The sequence below is a fragment of the Drosophila ananassae genome, chromosome XL (genome assembly GCF_017639315.1).
Source record: "Drosophila ananassae strain 14024-0371.13 chromosome XL, ASM1763931v2, whole genome shotgun sequence".
Classification (NCBI taxonomy): Eukaryota; Metazoa; Arthropoda; class Insecta; order Diptera; family Drosophilidae; genus Drosophila; species Drosophila ananassae.
In genome coordinates, this window is record NC_057931.1 from 18879102 (window position 1) to 18893502 (window position 14401).

The 14401-nt window shown below is 37.4% G+C and overlaps 1 protein-coding gene and 1 long non-coding RNA gene across 2 annotated transcripts in view; one reads left to right on the top strand and one right to left on the bottom strand.

Moving 5' to 3' along the window:
- Positions 1 to 14401, top strand: part of LOC6504327 (neuronal acetylcholine receptor subunit alpha-7) — a 577668-nt gene that overhangs the window by 416041 nt on the left and 147226 nt on the right. The window lies entirely within an intron of this gene.
- Positions 2931 to 5478, bottom strand: LOC116656401. The gene is made up of 3 exons (XR_004311369.2): positions 4906 to 5478; positions 3487 to 4320; positions 2931 to 3421 (listed from the first exon to the last, which is right to left on the bottom strand). It is a non-coding gene; the product is annotated as an uncharacterized LOC116656401 (long non-coding RNA).

Below are 14401 nucleotides of genomic sequence, written 5' to 3' on the forward strand. Positions count from 1 at the left end.
ATAAACATGTATTATATCTAAAATAAATGCGCAAAGATAAAAAATTAAAAAAAAAAACTGGAAATTACTTGTTTCCAGTTTTTCTAGTTAAACCAATTGTTGAATGTAACAATTTATTTTGGGTGTGCGACAATCTTCTAAAAAACAATCTTCTTGTATGTTGTTAACCTTCATTGTTTTATTTTGCGGGTGATTTACTGTTCCCTCATGTAATCTTTTTATCGGAAAATTAGGACCATTTTGATTTTGTTGGAAGGTATTATTCGGACGACCAAAATTTTGTTGATTTTGGTGATTGAAAAACGGACGTTCTTGGTTTTGGACTGCATAATTTCCTTGACGGAAATTATTTGACTGCCATCTAGGTCTATTAAGAATCTGTATTGGATCTATTTCCATCGGTTCTTCCTTTTGTTGACCTTGGAAATTTTGTCTTTGGAAATTATTATTATCATGATTATTACGCTGAGGCCAATTTTGGTTTTGATGGTTTACCCATTGATAACCTGCCCGTGGTTTATTATAATTCGGTTTTTGCTGGGCTGGATTGAACCTCAAGAAATTGGCTTGTTTATTTGTTTCAGTTTGAAAGCCATAATATCTATTAGCAAATTGAGCTCTAAAATTATTTGACTCGAGCTCTTGAACTTTTGCTAAGGCATTGGGAAGATCAGTTGGGTTTAATGAGAACAGGGTTTCTGAGATTGATCCGTTCAAACCTGAGATAAAGATTCTTAATGCGTTATTTCTAATTATTTTTTTTGTTTCTTTTGTGATTTCGCTTTCTTTACCATATGTCATAATGGTTTTATTTATTAATAAGGTCATTTTTTTATTGACCTCATTATAGAATTCTGTTACTGACCATTTTCCTTGTCTTAGGATGCTTAACTCTGCTTCTAGTACGTGGATTGGTCTTCTATCATTGTAGATAAAATCCAGTCTAGACAATATGGCTTTAAAATTCAACACCGTACCATGGTTTGTAAGCGCATCATGAGCCGTTCCCATGATTTTATTTCTTAATATTGTTAATGCTATAAAGTATTGCTCACTGTTTATTTTATATAACCCCATTGCTGTTTCTGCTGCCTCTCGCCAGCCTACATATTGGGTTTGCTCTCCGTAAAATTTGGGAAGTGCTTTTATCACCTCCAAAGTTGTTTCACAGGTAACGTTCGGGTCAATTATCTGAATCTTGTAATCTTCTACTGAATTGCTTTTATTTTCTAACTTCGATGTTAGATCATCCACCTTTGCATTTAAGTCATTCAATTGGACGTTAATTAGCCTGTTTATTAATTCCATCGTTATGCTACTGCTACTACCTAGTCCACTACCTATCATGTGTGTTTTAGCTCCACCTCCGTTTGCCATGTTTAAATTTTCTAAACTTTTAATTATATCTTCCAGATTGTTTTATTTTTAGTAATTTCTTTTTTGTAATGTATGGTATGAATTTTTTGATATTATGTCTAATATTAATTACTAATAATTATGATTATCCTCACGGCGTTGATAGTTCTTTTATGGTTCCCTGATGTCTTCTTGTTCTTCAGCGGCTTCGTAGCTATTTGATTTCGTCTCTTCTATGCGTCTTCTTTATTCTTCCTTCGATGGATATTATTTTGAGATTTTTTTTATTTTTTGTTATATTTTTACACTTTCTTGCGATTTTTACAATTTGTTGTTTTTTTAACACTTTCTTATTATTAGTGTTTTATTTAGTTTTATTTAATTTTTTATTTCTTTGGTTTTTTTTTGTCTTTTTGTGATTTTTGTTTCACTGTTTTATTGGAGTTTGTTTTTGATTGTCTTTTTGTGATTTTAACACTGTTTTTTTTGTCTTGGTTTTTTTGTTATCAATATTTATTGTTTTTTTGAAACGTTATTTTGGATATTTAATTTTATTTCATTTAATTTTTTTTTTTTTTTTGTTTTTCTTTTTTAATTTTTTTTGTTTAATAGAATCTTTTTGGGAGTTGTCTTTTGTGGGTTAACTTTCACCGATTTTCTAAGGGAACTTATGTGTTTTCTTAAGACTACGCCGATGTTTCTGTTTAAATTAATTTTTTTTATTTTATTAATTTTTTATTTTTGAAACACCCTTTTTTAGCATGGCCCCACGTTGGGCGCCAATTAAATTTGTTCCGAAGTTTACTTTTTAAAAAAATAATTTTTATTTTATTTTTATTTTTTACAAACTTTCACTTAAATCTACTTTTAACGCTAAGCCCACTTATTACTCCACGATATATATTACTTAGATCTTAGAGCGATCCCGATTCTAGACTGTGTCAAAACAAGACTGCCTGTGCTGATCTTATCGGTTTACCATCAAACCTCGGCTTAAGAGAGAAACCTCAAAAAGGGCTATTTGTAAATCTAGATCAATGTCTAAGAGACATTAAGAGAGCGGACAATTGGCTGACGCAATATTTCACTCATTGGTGAAAACTAATGACATCGGAGGATATATCAAATTCGGACTGTCGGCGGCGAGCCGGTTCACTTGTTTACTACTTTGGCTCAGACCGTGGAAAAGTTTCGGAAATATGATTACAGCTAGCGCTGAATGTGTAGTCTGGGATAATTGCTTGGTGTCAGATTTGAATGGGAAAGATTGACAAACAGGATATGACTCATCCAGCAGAGGCTTCTATGATTTTAAAATTATGTTTATATATTGCATTAGATTAGTTAAACTAGGAGTTGGATAACATATATGCAAAGTTTCAACTCGATAGCTTTAAAACTAAGAGACTAGTTTGAAACCAGCAGGCAGACGTACCTACGGACATGCTTAAATCGACTTAGGAGGTTATCCTGATCAAGAATATACATACTTTATAGGGTCGGAAATGTCTTCTTCAATGCGCTGCACACTTTTGACCAAAATTATAATACCCTCTGCAAGGGTATAAAAATCTCTTGACAAGGTAATATAACCAAAATATCTGATACCAATTTTGGTGACGAAAAAAGGCAATATATGAGTTAAAACTTAAAGTGACAAATACAAAATAATACTGAAGTAGCTAATAAAATGCTAAGTTCAGTCACGCGAGTTACAGTCTCGTGTCCGAGGGAGTAGAGGAGATCTCGTATGAGATTATCGCTTTTTAAAATGTTGAAAGGAAGGCTTGCAAATAAAGTGACTGTGTTGCTTGGAGTACAAAATAAGAATGATCTTTTTTTATAAAGAAGTGTGAACGGGTATATGTATGAGTGAACAAGAGTAATGGGTATTCGTCAAAGTTCTTGCGTTGGCGATCTTGTTGTTGTCCATCGACGCTGGTCTTGCAGTTGCCGGGTCTGCGTTCTCTCTCTGTGGCTGTGGAAAGGGGTGTGTTAACTCCTGTGTTAACTTAAATGAAGAAATATTATTTCTGTCTTCCCCAAGTTCGTCAAAGAAGGAGTTCTGTGCATTTTCAAAGAAAAATTTTTTGTAGATTATTTCTTGTTAATGTGGGCTTTTTTGTCTACCTTGTGTTTTTGCCAGGTGTTTTTTACTTCCATCGAAGTAGTTTTGGATTCTGGCCTTTCAGATTTTCTAACCAGATTAATGGCTTATGGTCCGTGACTATTTTGAATCTACGCCCGAAAAGGTATGGTCTGAAATGACGTACAGACCAAATAATAGCTAGCATTTCTTTCTCTATCGTAGAATAGCGGATTTCCGTATCCGATAGTATCCTGCTAGCGAAAGATATGGGTCTGTCATTAGTGTCGGGCCTTGTGACAACACAGAGCCTATCGCATAGTTACTTGCGTCTGTGGTCAACGTGAATGGTTTATTAGAGTGTAGCCGCTTGAGGTTTGTTTTGATGTCATCCCAACTGAGGAGTACATCTCAGACACACAGCGCCTCGTCCACCCTGCCTTTAATTTTGTCACGGATAGCTCTCAGTAAGTACTGTCCGCAAGTTGCTTGGCCCACTGATCCGGCTAACAAAAGTAGTTGTTCTACTCTACTAACGAATCTATCAAGGTTGTCAGGTGGGCCTTCGTATGTGGGTAGTTGATGAACAAGGGCTAGTAGTTGTTGTAGATTCAGGCTTGTGTTTGTGGAAGTCGATAAATTGCTAAGGGTGGGACTTAGTGGCCTGATGCGTTACCGAAATCCATAGCGTTGGTGGGAATATTGTTTTGGAATTGAACTAGCATGTGTTACTAATGGTGTTTTTTTGTTACATGTATTGATAAGAAATCTGGCTGTAGTGTGTATCCGATACGCAGTTCCCTCTTTTCCTTGCTTCCCTGTGTTTAGTGAAAGTTGTATGTTTCCTTCCACCTTTGTTGTTGTTTTATCGACTTCAACTGTAATGTATGTGATTTAGTAAATATATATATATTTTTTTTAGGGGTTAGTGAACATGTGACAACAATAAACGTTAAGTTGTTCGTGGAATGTTTTGTTGTTTTTTCTTCTTTTTCTTATTATTTTTTTTTTATATATAACATATGTATAACAGTTTCCTTTGATTAATTTCTCTAATATGGTTCTATTTTGTGGTGCGTGGTGCGTAAAAAGAATTCAACAGTGTACAAGCCAACGCGGCATCAAGTGTCGCTCCGCCACTCTGGCGCGTCATCGGCTCTTGGCGGCAGTCACTGCACGGCGACGCAACAAGAGTTTCACAAGCGGCCTAACACAAATACGTACATACATACATGTTTGCTTGATATTTGCCAAAGGGAACCGTATAATATTTGTGCAGGTTTAATTTAATCTTTTGTTTTTTTTTATATTTTTTTTTTCGTATTCTTGTTTTTATGTATTTCCTAATAATACATTAGCGTTTGTGTAAATTGGTAAAAGAAAACGATACCGGTGCCTTAACAGCGATTGTTGTACACATATACGGTCGTTAATCACACAACTTACTCAACTTGTAAACTTACACAACTTGTAAACCACTGTGTGCGGATTGTCCCTTTGCGTTGTCGGCGATTGATGTACACATTGGCGAATCAGTGATATTTGAGGGCACGTTGTTATTTTTTTTTTTTTTGTTCTAACGCAGAGAGTTTTGGTCACAACGAAGTCTAATGTTCGACTGATCTATTTCCTTAGTATTCTCCTTCTTCAGTTGTCGCCGCGACATAACGGTTGTTTTCAGAAATGCAAAACTACAACCAATCGCAATTAAGCTATAGGCTGATGCAATATTAGCATAGTGATGAAATAACTATTCCGATGAAATACCCAAAAAGCATACTCGTACTCTCTCGTGCACCAAGTGCTCCCCGACACACACACGATCGCCACACACAGCACTTTGATATGTCGAATTTTTGATTTACTTATCGTTTTTCCTTTTTTTGAGCTGCTGTGTATTAATGATACCGGTGCCTTATCAGCGATTGATGTTCACATATACGGTCATCGCACACAGCAGCATGTTGGTATAATAGTTGTAAATTGTCACTCACAAGCAAACCCGGTGCCTTATCAGCGTTTGATGTACACATACGGTCGCTTGCATGATATTTAGAATTTTATTTCGTTTGTTTCGTTTATTTTATTTACACATTTTTGTGTGATCCTAATCAAGAATATAGGGTCGGAGATGTCACCTTCACTGCGTTGCACACTTTTGACCAAAATTATAATACCCTCTGCAAGGGTACAAAAATAATTTTAAGGGAATCTCAGACGAAACCCACAAATTAATAACATAAGCTCCAATTGAAAAAACCCTTACGAAGATTTAAAACTAGAATTTTTAGAAAAAAATAAAAATAATTCGTTTGACATCCGACCAATTAACCCTCATAAGACCATTAACGATCATCCATTAAAAACCTCATTAAAATGACTGAACAAGACTTGTTAGGTAGGATAGGAAATCCTGCAGGACCTTCATCCTCTGTAAGGACGAGTCCGAAACTACTGAAAGAAAAAAGACATGGAAGAGAACATTAGGGACATACTTGAAGAGAACCTAGCTGGGTTGGTTAAGGAAATCCTTAATCCAAACTTCAATATTTCAAAGAGGAAATCCTAAATCCATATTTCAAAGAGCATTAGATGACATTTTGCACATCTGTTATGTGTACGTTCAGAAAAACAGAAAATGATCATATCGAGAACTTGAACAAAGTGTTTCAAACATTACAAAAAGCCAATATGAGGATACAAACCGACGAATGGAAATTTTTTTAAAAAGAAGTACATTTTCTGGGATATACGATTCCAGAAGAGGGAGTTAAAACCAGCATCGAAAAAACCAAGGTAATTAAAAACTTCCCAATACCCAAAACACTAAAGGAACTTTGATCATTTTTAGGAATGATAAGCTATTATAGGAGATTTATTAAGGATTACGCGAAGATAGCCAACCCTCTAATTGTCCTCCTTTGGGGAGAAGAAGGACGCGTATCCACATATATAAGTCAAGCCATTTAGCCATTAACATAGACAAAAAAGCAGCGGGTGCATACGAAAAACTTAAAAACACGCTTCAAGTTTCATAACCTTCGTAACATTAGCGAATAACTTTACGAAGGAATTCCAGCTAAATTCCAACTGAGCCGTTTTAGAAGAGAACCATAGAACAATAATATTCACATCCCGTACCCTCTCGAAAACCGAAGAAAATTACGCAACGAACAAAAGGGAAATGTTAGCAATCGTATGGGCTCTTCAAAGCTTAAGGCATGATCTGTACGGAAATTCGAAAGTGACAATTTAAACAGACCACCAACCCCTGACCTTTTCGAATAGTGCAAATAATCATAATGCCAAGCTCAAACGCTGGAGAGACATTATCGGCGAATATAGATTAAATACAAGCGAGATTAAATACAAGCCCGGTGTGGCTAATGTAGTAGCAGACGCCCTATCCAGAACCCGACCAGAAATTAATTCAATCCATCCAGACTCTATAATCCACAGGGACGAAAGTTCCTCACATAATTTAGTATTCTCAGTAGAAGCCCTGATCAACGTATTTCAAAACCAAATTTTTTTATTAAAAGAAAACACTGATGCGTATAACTTCGAAATTCCATTTCCAACTTCCCATCGCCATATAATAAAAAGGATTTCTTACACAGAACAAGAAATCATAAATATACTCCTAGTCCGATTAGATCCCAAACTTATCAACGGTAATTCAAGCTTTTTATCCTACACACTTCAAGTCTTATGTTGGCACCTAGTGCCAAGACCTACTACCCTATATGCACACTTAGTAATTCGATCCAATCAATGTGCATCAGCATGTTGCAATATACAAACCCACTTAACTATTAGCAATAAGCTCAAAACAATATCCAACCTAATAACCCAGCACTATTAGAAGGCGCCAGAAGCAGAAATCAGCATTATCAGCGGGAAGAATGACCGACTGACCGAAGCAAGCAAAAACCAGCTAGCTAAGCCGAAATGCATGTACTGCTACATGAAAAAACAATCTGAGTCAGCAGACTCAGAGGTGGGTACCCTGGCATTAACATTAGTTTTAGCACGCTCATAACATTGACCTTCCTTAGATTTAATTATGTATAATTTAGCATCTTATATAAGAGTTGTTCTTTTGAAATAAAGTCTCGTTACTCAGTGTTGAAACTACGGCACTTAAAATTGACCTACTTCATGTGATCCTGTGTAAAACGATTCACAAAGTAGGACTCTCTAAAAACTATCTACTTTGCGTGGCTCCAGTGTAAACGGACCACAAGTAGAATCCGCGGCATACCAGTCTACTTCAAGTGTTGCTCCCGTGAAACGGACCACAAGTAGACCCCGCGTCACCCTACCTACTTCGAGTGTTGCTCCCGTGAAACGGACCACAAGTCGAACCAGCGGCATACCAGTTTACTTCGATTGTTGCTCCCGTGAAACGGACCACAAGTAGACCCCGCGTTACCCAACCTACTTCGAGTGTTGCTCTCGTGAAACGGACCACAAGTAGGACCGGCCGACAAGGAATCAGTCGAACCACCATACCATCTGTACTTGAGGAAAACCAGCCCAGGACTTCAAGTACCCCACAACTACGCCAGCCTAATCACAAAAAGCAGCTGGTTTGTTTAGTTTAAGAGTTTAAGATGTATCGTCAGAAACAACCTAGAATTAGATCATTACATTATAACATAAAAGGGCATACAGATACGAAAACAAAATAAAAAATCTTAAAAAATATTTCTTCCCACAAGTTCAACGGAAATTTAAGCAATAGTCCAATCCTGACAAACATGTAGAGAATCCAAATACGATAGACACCCACCGAAGGGGGCAACCCAACCAACTCTCATCCCTTAGTACCTAGAAGAAATCATCCACATAGATATTTATATTACAGAAAAATATAATATTCTAACTGGTCTCTACAACTTCTCAAAATACGCCACAACCAAGATATTAAACTCAAGGGCCTCCGAGGACATTAAAACGCCTTTGAGAGCAATGCTGATAGCATTCGGCGTTCCCAAGTGGGTAGTGATGGACAACGAACGCGCCTTAAACTCTGCTGCAGTTCGATTCCTTTTAGAAGATCAACTTAAAATATAAATCCACACAACAGCCCCAAACGCTTCAACCAGCAACGGTCAGGTAGAACGAATTCATTCAACACTTTCGGAAATCATGAGATGCATCAATAAAGCCAACGGGAGTATGACATTTGAAGACCTAATTTTCAAATCAGTCGAAGAATAAAATAGGTCCATCCATTCAGTAATATAGGAAAAACCAGTTGAGGTGTTTTTCAGACGGTCCACTCAGAACACCATAGAAGAAAAGAGTAACAGTGAACAAAAATCAAGGAAAAAATGAAAAAAAAACAAATACCCGACTTAGAATACCATAATCAGGATAAAATACAGCCAAAACAATATGAAACGGAGATACAATTCATGTAAAATCGACATAAGACTAGGTACCAAATTTACTTCACGCAATAGAAAACAAACAGTAAAAGAAAATAAAAACAGTACCAATCAGTCAAAATAATAAACAAGAATGACATCAGAAACTAACTTTCAGACTATTCATACCAACTTGCCTGAGCCTATCTACAGTCCTTGACAATTCAAATTTACAAGTGATTTCACTGGAGACTGGACGTGCAGCCAACCAAGAGGGAACATTCAAAATCACCCATACATTCGACCTAAAAGAATACGACAATACATTTGGCGAACTTAATAAAGGACTAAACAACCTCACCCCATCACATGATCTATACCCCGACCTGTCTTACGAGTTAAATCAAATAAAACAAAACCTTCTCAAAGTAAGAACAAGCAATAAATACAAAATAGCAATATAAATCCTAGGAACGGCATGGAAATGGTTGGCAGGAACACCGGACTACCATGACCATGAAATACTAAAAAAAAACAAGAAAGGAAAGCTAACTTCGGGCGGAGCCGAAGTTGATATACCCTTGCAGTTCAGTCGCAGTCCGCTAGGTGGCGCCACCCATCTTATTTTATTAGATATATAGCGGATCGTTTATAGTCGGCCGATCCTTATGAAAATTGGCAGATCAGATAGTTTTCCCCAAAATAGAATCTGTACCAAATCCCATCTTTCTAACTTAAAAAACACCAAAGTTATGGCATCTCCGATCAATCAGTTATATGGCAGCTATAGGATATAGTCGACCGATCCCGGCCGTTCCGACTTATATACTGCCTGCAAAGGAAAGAAGGATGTGTGCAAAGTTTTAACTTGATAGCTTTAAAACTGAGAGACTAGTTTGCGTAGAAACAGACAGACGGACAGACGGACATGCTCATATCGACTCAGGAGGTGATCCTGATCAAGAATATATATACTTTATAGGGTCGGAGATGTCTCCTTCACTGCGTTGCACACTTTTGACCAAAATTATAATACCCTCTGCAAGGGTATAAATATTCGGACGGATCCCTACGATCACAGAGGCCCTGGTATGTGATGCTTCTGATGTGGCGAGTAAAGCGACATTAGAACAATGGGTCGATGGTCATTGGCAGCCACAAGGTTTTTTCTTAAAAAAAAAAACTAATCGACACCGAGAAAAACTACAGCACACACGATCGGGAATTACTTTCAATTTATGAAGCCATTAAATACAGCCCAAAATTGGTTAGAGGAACTTCGTAATCTAGGCTACATTTCTTATCAAAGGATCTAATAATGTAGTCGCGGATGCATTTTCAAGGCTATGTGCCATCACCATTGGCAGTCCGTCAGCCTACAGCAAATCGAGAAAGCACCGGCAGCTGATTCTTAGCTTTCAAGCCAACTGGAAGGAACTTTGCTTCAGCTGCAACGAATCCGTTACTATGGCAATATTACCCTCTATTGTAACGTATCAAGTAATTTCGTTCGTCCATACGTACCCCTCACCTTAGGAACCATATTTTCTCTTTCGTCCACAACCTCTTGCATCCCAGCGGCGGAGCAAGGCTGCACAAATAAAGCAAAAATTTGTATAGCCAGAAATTAGAAAAAACATCATCGAGTGGTGCAGGACCTGCCTTCCATGTGAACGTGTCAAAATAAGCCGGCATAATCATCTAACTCCAGAGAAGATTTCTGTTCCCAATGACAGATTCAGCCACGATCTCCTGGACGTCGTGGTCATGTAAATCTATTAAAATTTTCGGTACGCGGAAATTTTCGGAATCTACGCGATTTAAAGATCTGGCTAAACTTATGGGTAGTGAACACATCCACACGACCGCTTATCACCCACAATGCAATTGAATGATCGAAAGATGGCACATATCGTTTAAGGCTGCGATAATGTGTCACCCAAAAACTCTTTGGACTGAGCAACTACCTATCGTCTTTTTGGTACTTCGGACATGCATAAAGGGGGACCTGAAATCATCGGCTGCGGAGACATTTGCTGTTCGTCCGTAGAGCGTTATGCGGCAACTACGTTAAACTTGAACTCGTGGGAGTAGCGGTAGGTCCCGGAGTCGTAGTCAAGGAACGTAAATAGTCTAACTAAGTTTACCTGGATTCTGCAAGGGACTTTTTTCTGTGGTTGAGTTTAAATGTTCCTGCACTTTTGGGTATATGTCTTTTCTAAATTCGTTTAATTTCTTTAGATAGTCGTGGTGATTGTCGAATGGTTTAGTTTTGTTGAATATGTGAGTTCTTCCGTGAAAGAGCTCGAAAGGGGTATAGGAAGTGCTGGAGTGTATTGCATTGTTATATGTTGCAACAGCTTCTGCGAGTATTTGGTCATGCCCGCATTCTAGGCGTGCTTCCTTTCTTTTGTTCATGATTATTCTGTATAGTTCGGTTAAGGTGGAATGCAGTCTTTCGACCGAAGCGTTGCCCGTTGATTGTTGGTATGAAGTTTTATGAGCTGTTATTTGGAATTGGGTTGAGAGGTCGTTGAATAGACTGCCCGAAAATTCCGCGCCCTGGTCGAAAATTATTTTCTTTGATGCGCCGTAGTGACTTATAAATTGTAATAGGGCATCAGCGACTTTTATTGAAATCCTATTGCTAATGGGGTAGGCTTGCGCTAGCTTGGAAAATTTGTCTATAATGGTGAGGTTACAAGCATTGTTAATGAAGTATATGTCTATATGCACGACCGCCAATGGTCCCTCTGGTGCGGTTGGGGTTTGCAACTGTGGTTTATGAGGATGTGTATCGTTCTTGAGGGTTAGGCAAGTATCGAAATTTTGTATAATTTTTGTGATAATGTATTTTAAATGCGGAAAATAATTGTCCCTTTTGAAATGGTTATAAGTTTTATCTATCCCCCTATGATTGGTGTTAAAGTGATACGCACGAATTTTGTTTTCCTGGTAATATAGTGATTTCAGTTAGCCGTATTTTGCAGTGGGAAATTTTGTATAAGTCGTTTTCAAAGAAATAGTTATTATAGGATTCTTCTATTATTTTGAAAATATCGTCTGGTGCAAATATTGCGAATAATTTATTCGGTTTCAGGATTTTTTGAAGGGCGTTTGTAACGGAATCGAAAGTGTGCACGGGTTCTGTGATTATGTGTCTTATTTTATGGGCAAATGGTGTTTCTATTTGTCTTGCAGTTGTTGATCCGGTGCGGAATAGTATTTGAAGTGATTTAGTGGTTGTGAAGCGTTTGGTATAATTTGTGGGTCTTCGTTTATGTTCAAGTTTGGCTCAATTCGGCTGAGTGCGTCAGCGACTACGTTTTGCGACCCTTTTTTGTATACGACTTCGTAGTCGTACCCGGCCAGGATAGTTTTCCATCGAAGTAGTTTTGGATTCTGGCCTTTAAGATTTTCTAACCAGGCTAATGGCTTATGATCCGTGACTATTTTGAATCTACGCCCGAAAAGGTATGGTCTGAAATGACGTACAGACCAAATGATAGCTAGCATTTCTTTCTCTATCGTAGAATAGCGGATTTCCGTATCCGATAGTGTCCTGCTAACGAAAGATATGGGTCTGTCATTAGTGTCCGGGAATTGTGACAACACAGAGCCTATCGCATAGTTACTTGCGTCTGTGGTCAACGTGAATGATTTATTAAAATCAGGGTATATGAGTATGGGATCATTACAAAGAGGGTCTTTCGACGTTTCGAATGCTTTTTTAAATTCCTCACATATTGTTATAGATTTCCTTCCTTTTAACTGTCTCGTCATGGGTTTAGTTATTTTTGTCTCAAAAATGACTTAATTTCCCTAATTTTCTTTGGGCAGGGGAAATCCTTGATGGTTTGAATCTTAAGTGGATTTGGTTTGACTCCTTCCTGGGTGACGATGTGTCCCCGGAAATCGATTTCATTCCTTAAAAAGTGACACTTGCTCGGTTGGATTTTTAGATTTGCGTTTTGGAGTTTTATGAATACGGATTTAATATCTGCTTTATGTTTTTGAAGTGAGGGTGAGAATACTATTATTTATTTATTTTTTTTTTTAATCGATCAATAGGTAAATTCAAAATCTGTCCGCAGTTAGAGACAATAATTAAATGTTACAACTGTTCCTTGACACAAAGAATACAGAGATACAATGATACAATGTTTATCTAAGTGGTTAAATGCCACATTTTACGAAAGCTGCACCAGTTGATTATTAATAGAATACTATTATGTCGTCGAGATAGCCGAAACAGACGTTACCGACTAGATCACCTAAGACGTTGTCCATAACGCGTTGGAACGTGGCATAATGCCCATTTTCGACGGTGAATGCCGTCTTACTTGCGTCGCGTGAGTTCATTAGAATTTGGTGAAAGCCACTTGCTAAGTCTATTGTTCCTATGCTGTCTAGTATATCTGCAATGTTCGGAATAGGGTATCTATCAGAGATCGTTTTTTTATTTAATTTTCGAAAATCGATTACCAAACGCCACTTTTTTGTGATGTCCTCTTTCTTAGGTACGACCCAGACGGGTGCACTCCAAGGGGAATGGCTGCTTTTTATGATGTTCTGTTCGAGCATTTTTTAAATTTGCTTTCGAACTTCGTCTTTATAAAAAATGGATAACGGTAAGATTTTGTGTGAATCGGTATATTATCTATCGTTGGTATAGAGTGTTTAACGGCATTAGAGAACGTTAGTTGATTGTTTTCGTTGTGAAAAAGTCTTTTGAATGATTTGCATAGTTTGAGAATATGTGGTTTTTCCTCGCTGTTGAGGTGTTCCGTCTGAATGTTTAATTGTTGATCGTCCGGTAATTCTGTATTAGTTGCCGCGGACATGCAGTTTAAGTATTGGTGGGTTCGTGGAGAGAACTCTTCTGCCTGTAACGGTTCTTCCAGATAAAGTGTTCGGATGTGGTCTGAGTTAGTACAGACTTCGAAATAGGCGGATCCTGCGATTGCGGTGTATAAGCCACCTGATTAGATTATCCAAGTTCGTGGTTTCATATATAAAGTCTCCCTGCATGAAGTTTACATTATTATAATTCTGTTGTCCTGATATGTAGCGTCTATTATAGTCATTATTGGTTGGTTGTCTTTTCGCGTATGGGTGATTCCTGTATGTCGAGCTGTCGTATCGTCGATTTTCTTGGTGTTTATTCAGCTTTCTAGAGAAGTTTAATTCGATCTGTCCGTACTCGTACGCTTTCTCGATTGTCTCTGGTCTTTGGTTCCTAATGACCTAAGTGGGTCCTTTAGACAGAATCTGTCATACTGGTCATGTTTGGCTGTGAGTAAGTGTCCACTAGGGTCTGCTTCCCTGGCCAGGGACATTAATTCGCTTCTTATTTTAGTGTCTGTGTAATATAGTTTTCCCAATTATTTTTTTATTATTTTGGCTATATTGATATATGGTAATGGTACGTATATAATGTATATAGAATAGTAATAATATGTAAGTAGTAATTGTAATTGTAATGTAAAGTAGTAATTATATATATATGTACATTAATTATATGTATATGTATTTTTTTTTAAATGTATAAGTATAGGATAAATTTTGTGTGTTTATTTACTAC